Source organism: Pelobates fuscus, chromosome 5 (assembly GCF_036172605.1).
Source record: "Pelobates fuscus isolate aPelFus1 chromosome 5, aPelFus1.pri, whole genome shotgun sequence".
Lineage (NCBI taxonomy): Eukaryota > Metazoa > Chordata > Amphibia > Anura > Pelobatidae > Pelobates > Pelobates fuscus.
Window position 1 is genome coordinate 315,852,980 of NC_086321.1, and position 8,082 is coordinate 315,861,061.

Consider the following 8,082-nt stretch of genomic DNA (forward strand, 5'->3'; position numbering starts at 1 on the left):
CACAAACAATGGGGTCACAAGAAGCATCAGCTCAGGTACTTACATACCTCAATCAGAGTGAAGCACCTTACAAGCTTTCATTACTCATGCTGTATTAACTTGCAATAAAGTGTGGTTTCTTTGAATCCTTTTTTGCCCTCTTTTTACAGGCCTACTCATACGTTGGTTTCGGCACACCTCAACCAGCTTTGCTTCCCCTTCTACATTACATTACATATTAGATAAATTCCGAGCACAAGTTGGAAGGCCATTTGGCCTTAATTTGTGGGAGGAGTAATGATCCTATAGAAACCCTACCCCCTTACTTACCTTTGGCTTGCAAGCCGTATGTCCCCACCTTTGTGGGCCCTCTTTCTACAGGCCTACTCGTACGTTGGTTTCGGCACACCTCAACCAACTTTGCTTCTCCTTCTACATTCCATTACGTATTAGATAAATTCCGAGCACAAATATATATTTCTGTGGGAAAAGCAAGTCATATGGCTTGACTGGTATGCAGATAGTTGTTTAACATTGTATTGACTATATAGTCAATACACTGTAGTAAAAGTAGATGGCTGCAAGGAGGACTGAAATGTTGATCCTGTTTTTAAGAAGCCGAAATAAAAGTTACATTTTATTTAAGTCTGAGAGTGCAGCCATGTACTTTTACTACTTGAATACTGGAGCCCTGGTAGTGCACCCGGCCACGGAATTTTAAATCCAGAGTGCAAGGTATTGTAGATATATATATATATATATATATATATATATATATATATATAAATATACAAATATTTGTGGTCGGAACTTAAATTCATATATGAAAATAGAGGAGAGGGAAAAAGTTGTTAGTGTTGTGCAGCAACCAGCCTGTATAAAGAGGGCCCACCAGGGATAATGTGACAATTAGTTAGCAGAGGGAGTGGTGGGTGGGGTCACTCGAACAGGAAAATGGCATAGGTACGTAGAGGTGGGTTGAGTTTATATAGGGAAAACTTCTCCCACAAATTCAGGCCTATGACCTTTTACTTGTGTTCGGAACTTAAATTCGTATATGAAAATAGAGGATAGGGAGAAAGTTGGTAGTGTTGTGCTGAAACCAACGTACAGTTAGGCCTGTATAAAGAGGGCCCACCAGAGATAATGTGACAATAAGTTACTAGAGGCAGTGGTGGGTGGGGTCACTCAAACAGGAAAATGGCATAGGTACATAGAGGTGGGGTGAGTTTATATAGGGAAAACTCCTCCCACAAATTCAGGCCTGTATAAAGAGGGCCATAAAGGTATCGGTGAAGAACACTCCTCTAGCATGCTTACAAAGATAAACTTGAGTGATTCCCTGAGCTCTATTCATGAAGCAGAATCTAAGAACTGAATATAGGGATAGCCATCTATTCGATTTAAGGATGTGGACTGGGCTGAGTGGATGCCCATGAAGTGACTGCAACAGATTAGGTGGAAGCTGTTTCGTATGGGTATGCGTGTCTCTAGTATTAACATGGGACAGATGTTGCCTGTCAGGAGTAGCGATATTGTGGTTAGATGGTTGATCTGGTTAATTTGGAAATCCTTAAGGGTGAGAATGTAAAAGACGATGTGTGTGACAAGGTCGGATTTGACTTCGTATGGTGTACCACCGTGAATTCTCTGGGCCTCGATAAAATGTAAAAGGCAATATAATTGTTACTTGAAAACTGCGTTCTTACTATCGACTGGTTTGGTATCCGATAAATTGGATAGGCTTATGAATGTATGTTTGGTTATGAGTAGTTTAATGGATGAAAGAGACTGGTCTGTTTGTTAAGCCTTAGGAGATTGTTGTAATGGGATATGAGGAAAGAACGGGAGTATGATTGGGAAAAGTAGGCACTAGTTAGCAAGTTAACTACCCAGTGACAGGTGAGGCCCTGCTAGTTGCCAAGTGGCTGTGAGAGGCTCTACCTTTGATTTGGGCCGTGTGGACTCGTAGCTACAATGCGTTGTAGCGGGGTGTTGGCCTCTTGGTGATGGTAAATGAGACAATACCGTGACATGTGAGGCCCTAGCTAGAAGAGTATGCGAGGCACTAACTATGAGTTGGGCCGTTGGGCGGAACCTCCGTGTTGAGGTGGGGAGTTGGCTTCACAGAACCGTTATGTTCAATATTTATTCGACTAAAGCAAGCTCTTATCCCTAAAAGCGAGTTCTCTTACCCTTGGCGGGACTTGTCTCTTTGTGGATGCACGTGAACATAACCGTACATGCGTGAGCAAACTGGATAGAATCAGAGAGAGAAGGACAGGAAGAAGACACCTGATGAAACTAGCGGTTGTGATGCGAATCGAAGAATAGAAGGAAAATACAGTGACTAACAGTAGGGAAAAATGTGTGCTTTTAAGAGTGGAACCTGAAAAGCAGGTTTATCTAACCGAACCAAATGTCCATTAATAAGTGCAGGAAAACTGAACAGAAAAGCCTGCATGAATTGAGTGAAATTCAGCGCATGCTGAAACGAACAGTGAGCCTTGTACCAAGCCCTATGGTTTATAAAACAAACGAACAGTGAAATTAGGAGAATGCCCAACCGACCGGTTTTAAACGAAAGCTTAAGTGTCAGCATCTAGGTAGGATTTAAACAAATGAACGCATGATTCAACCAACGTACGAACGGGACAAGTAAACAAACGTACGGCTTGAACCAGACGAATGAACAGGATACGTGAATGAGCAGGCTATATAGGAACAAGCTGAAACCCACAAACGTGAGTATTAGCACAGGAATTTTAAACGAAAGCACACGAATGGTACGTATATGCGAACGTAATGGGAGCCAATCCCCGCGTTTGGTAGGCCCGAACATGGGCACACAGCGAACGGGTTCCCATGAGTACAAAAGTAAGCGTGCCGGGTCTCGTGACCAGAAGCTGGTGTCTGTGATACAGGAGCCGGGTCGGAGGTCCTGAAGGCCGGTCGGAGAAGCTGCAGGACAGGTCAGAGAGACTAAGAGCCGGGTCCGTGGGCTGCTGCTGGAAAATTGGCAGGAATGACTGAACCAGAAGTGCTGGTTGTCATGACAACATCAAGTCACTCGAACAGGAAAACGGCATAGGTATGTAGAGGTGGGGTGAGTTTATATAGGGAAAACTCCTCCCACAAATTCAGACCTATGGCCTTTTACATATTGTCAGGATCGGGACAGGGATCCAACACGCAGAGTACAAACAGTAGCCAGATACGTATACCGGACCTTAGAATGGCCGGACTAACGTAAGTAGTACAGTATAGAATGGTCAAAGACAAGCCGAGGTCGAGGGTAACAGAAGACAGGTAAGCGAGAGACAAGCCGAATCAAGGGTAACAGAGATAAGCAGAGTAAGGTAAACAAGCCGGGTCAAAACCAAAAGGGATAATAGAATACACAAGCACTGAGTGACTAGAACAAGCTAGAACCACGACAGGGCAATGAGCTAATGAAAGAAGCTCTGTTAAATACCCTGTTCAGAGCAGTAACCACGCCTCCAAGGCGTCCTGATTGGTCCTGCAGCCATTGACTGACAGGTTGTTCCGGGGGAGTGTCCTGATGACTACTTCCTGCGGGGAAGGGAGCCATCAGACCGTCTGGATGGAGGAACAGCTAAGTCTCTACCTCTTTCGGAGGTAGAGACCACAGGTACCCTGACAGTACCCCCCCTCTCAGATACGCCCACCGGGCGGAATGAACCGGGACGAGATGGGAAGCGAGAGTGATACGCCCTGCGGAGACGGGGAGCATGAACATCCTCCTGAGGTACCCAACTCCTCTCCTCAGGACCATATCCCTTCCAATCAACCAGATATTGTACTCTCCCCCGGGAGATTCGAGAATCAATAATAGAGTTAACCTCATACTCCTCCTGACCCTCCACCTGAATGGGGCGAGGAGGGGCTATTGTGGAGGAAAATCTGTTACATATGAGTGGTTTCAGCAATGAAACGTGAAACGAGTTCGGGATGCGTAAGGTATTAGGAAGAGCTAAACGATACGCAACTGGATTGATACGGGTCAGCACCCTGTAGGGTCCAATATAACGAGGAGCGAACTTCATGGAGGGCACTTTTAAACGGATGTTCCTCGTGCTCAGCCATACCCTATCACCTGGAACAAAGACCGGAGCCGCCCTTCTACGTTTATCAGCGTGTTTCTTGACCAACATAGAGTTGTGCACAAGGATTTGTCGAGTTTGATCCCACAACTTCCTCAAATTGGCAACATGAACATCAACCGACGGCACCCCCTGGGAAGGGGAATCCGAAGGAAGAATAGACGGATGAAAACCATAATTCATGAAGAAGGGGCTTGAATGAGTAGAATCGCAAACGAGATTGTTGTGTGCAAACTCCGCCCAAGGAATCAAACCGACCCAATCATCCTGGTGTTCAGAAACAAAGCATCGTAAATATTGTTCAATTTTCTGGTTGGTACGTTCAGCAGCTCCGTTAGACTGAGGATGATAGGCAGAAGAAAAGTTTAATTTAATACCAAGTTGAGAGCAGAAGGACCTCCAAAAGCGGGAAACAAATTGGGAGCCTCTGTCCGATACAATTTGAGAGGGTATCCCATGTAGGCGAAAAATCTCCTTAGCGAATATCTAAGGAGACGGGAGTTTAGGCAGGGGAATGAAGTGTGCCATCTTAGTAAACCTGTCAACCACGGTGAGGATAACAGTCTGTCTTTTAGAGATGGGTAGATCGACAATAAAGTCCATGGCCAAACAGGACCATGGTTTTTCTGGAACCTCCAAGGGTTGCAGGAATCCACATGGAAGCGTATGGGGTTGTTTGGTTTTAGTACAAACTTCACATGCAGCGATGAACTCCTCAATATCCCTCCGTAAAGCAGGCCACCAGAAGTCCTTAGAGATCAACGCGTAAGTTTTGCGAATACCAGGATGTCCCGCCATCTTGCTATTATGTAAACACTGTAAAAGTTCCAGTTGAAGAGCAGGAGGAACGAAATGACAGCCCGCAGGAGTCTGTTTAGGTGCTAGATGTTGCAACTTAATGATCTCGGCCAGTAATGGAGAATGAATCCTGAGATTCGTATTAGCAATGATATTGCATTTCGGAACTATAGAAGAAAGAACTGGTTCAGGTACAGTAGAAGGTTCATATTGGCGAGATAATGCATCGGCTTTAGAGTTTTTAGAACCAGGTCTGTAAGTCAGTACATAATTGAAGTGAGTCAGGAATAAGGACCAACGAGCTTGTCTAGAGGATAAGCGCTTAGCCTCCCCAATATAGGACAAGTTTTTGTGGTCCGTCAAAATCGTAATAGGGTGTAGGGTCCCCTCCAACAAATGTCTCCACTCCTTTAAGGCTTTAATGACTGCTAACAGTTCCCTTTCCCCGATGTCATATCTGCTCTCAGGCCCAGAAAATTTCTTAGAGAAGAAACCACAAGGGTGTAACGGTTTATCCACCCCTAACCTTTGAGACAGAACAGCCCCAACTGCTGTCTCAGAGGCATCGACCTCGAGCAAGAAAGGCAGAGTCGTATCAGGATGGACTAGAATGGGAGCCGAGGCAAAAAGTTCCTTGAGAGTCTTGAAAGCACCCAGAGCTTCCTTAGACCAGAACTTAGTATCAGCCCCTTGTTTGGTCATATTGGTAATAGGCGCAATGATAGAGGAGTATCCTTTAATGAAGCGCCTATAGTAGTTGGAAAAACCAATAAACCTTTGGATAGCCTTGAGTCCTTTGGGCAAGGGCCAGTCTAAAATAGATTGGAGTTTTACAGGATCCATTTTAAAACCCTCCCCAGAAATCACGTATCCAAGAAAGTCTACCTGAGACTGATCAAAACTGCACTTCTCCAATTTGCAATATAGACCATGTTGCAGCAGCTTGTGTAATACCTTTCTGACCTGTCTATGGTGAGTCTCAATCTCCTTAGAGTGTATTAGTATGTCGTCCAGGTAAACAATAACACAATCATGCTGAAACTCCCTAAGTACCTCATTAATCAAATCTTGAAATACTGCAGGAGCATTGCATAGTCCAAATGGCATAACAGTGTATTCGTAATGGCCATACCGGGTATTGAATGCCGTCATCCACTCGTGACCTTGCTGGATTCTCACCAAATTGTAAGCCCCTCTGAGATCTAACTTGGTGAAGATTTTGGAGCCCTTAAGACGATCAAATAACTCGGTAATCAGTGGGATAGGATAGGCATTTCTGACAGTTATTTTATTCAAGCCTCGGTAATCGATACAAGGTCTCAGCGTGCCATCCTTCTTCTTAATGAAAAAGAACCCAGCCCCGGCCGGAGAAGAAGACCTCCTGATGAATCCCTTTTCTAAATTCTCCCGAATATACTCCTCTAGAACCGAGTTTTCCTGAACAGACAAAGGATATACATGGCCCCTCGGAGGCATAGTGCCGGGTAGAAGCTTAATCTTACAGTCAAATGACCTGTGTGGAGGCAAAGAATCGGCATTCTTCTTGTCAAACACTGCCCTTAAGTCTAGGTAAAGGTCTGGTATTTGTCTTTCTGTGGACTGAGTAGGATTCTCCGGTATGTTAATATTAGCTAATGGAGAAACCTTGCACAAACACCGATCCTGGCAGCCCTGGCCCCACGAGAGTATCTCTCCTAACTCCCAATCGATAATAGGGTTATGTTTTTTCAACCATGGGTACCCCAGAACTATGGGAACGGAAGGAGACGAAATGAGCAGAAGAGATAAATTCTCCACGTGTAGGATACCCACATTTAAATTAATGGGTATGGTCTCACGAAAGATAACAGGGTCTAGTAGTGGTCTACCATCTATGGCCTCAACGGCCAAAGGTGTCTCCCTTAGCTGGGATGGGAAATTGTTCTTACTAGCAAAGGCTTGGTCGATAAAATTCTCAGCAGCACCGGAATCTATCAATGCCATAGCCCTTACTACTTCCTTCCCCCAAGTTAAGGAAACTGGTAGCAGAAGCCTGTGATCTTTATAATCAGGAGTAGAGGACAAAATAGAAACACCCAAGGCCTGTCCTCTAGAGAGACTTAGGTGCGAGCGTTTCCCGGGCGGTTAGAACAGTTCGAGAGTAAATGACCCTTGGCTCCACAATACATACACAAACCCTCTCTTCTCCTGTGCCGTCTTTCCTCCTCAGAGAGGCGGGTATACCCTATCTGCATAGGTTCAGTGCAAAGATATCGTGGAGTCAGGACTTGGAACAGCGGGAGCTAACCTAAAAGAAGGTCTCTGGTTCCTCCTCTCTTAGACGTTCATCTATACGAGAGATGAACAAAATTAAATCCTCTAAATTCTCAGGGAGTTCTCTGGTAGCAACCTCATCAAGGATTACATCAGATAGGCCATTCAAAAATACATCCATATACGCCTGCTCATTCCACTTGATTTCTGCCGCCAGAGACCTGAACTCTAGTGAATAATCCACCAGTGTTTGGTTCTCCTGTCTCAGGCGCAACAGTAATCTGGCTGCATTAACCTTTCTACCTGGAGGGTCAAATGTTCTTCTAAAAGCAGCTACAAATGCGTCATAGTTATAAACTAATGGATTATCGTTCTCCCATAGTGGGTTGGCCCATCTCAGAGCTTTCTCAATGAGTAGGGTGATAATAAATCCTACTTTTGCCCTATCTGTAGGATAAGAGCGAGGTTGCAATTCAAAGTGGATACTAATTTGGTTTAAAAAACCACGACACTTCTCAGGAGCCCCACCATAGCGTACTGGGGGGGTAATGTGAGAAGAAGCACCCACTGTGGCTACCTCTAGACCTGAACCGACAGGAGAAACAGGGGTATTACGTATCTCCTCTGGTGGGTTATTGGCACAAGCTAATAGAGCCTGTAGCGCAAGCGCCATCTGATCCATTCTGTGATCCATGGCTTCAAACCTAGGATCAGGAGCAGCCAGCTGACTGTTTGTACTTGCAGGATCCATTGGCCCTGTCGTAATGTCAGGATCGGGACAGGGATCCAACACGCAGAGTACAAACAGTAGCCAGATACGTATACCGGACCTTAGAATGGCCGGACTAACGTAAGTAGTACAGTATAGAATGGTCAAAGACAAGCCGAGGTCGAGGGTAACAGAAGACAGGTAAGCGAGAGACAAGCC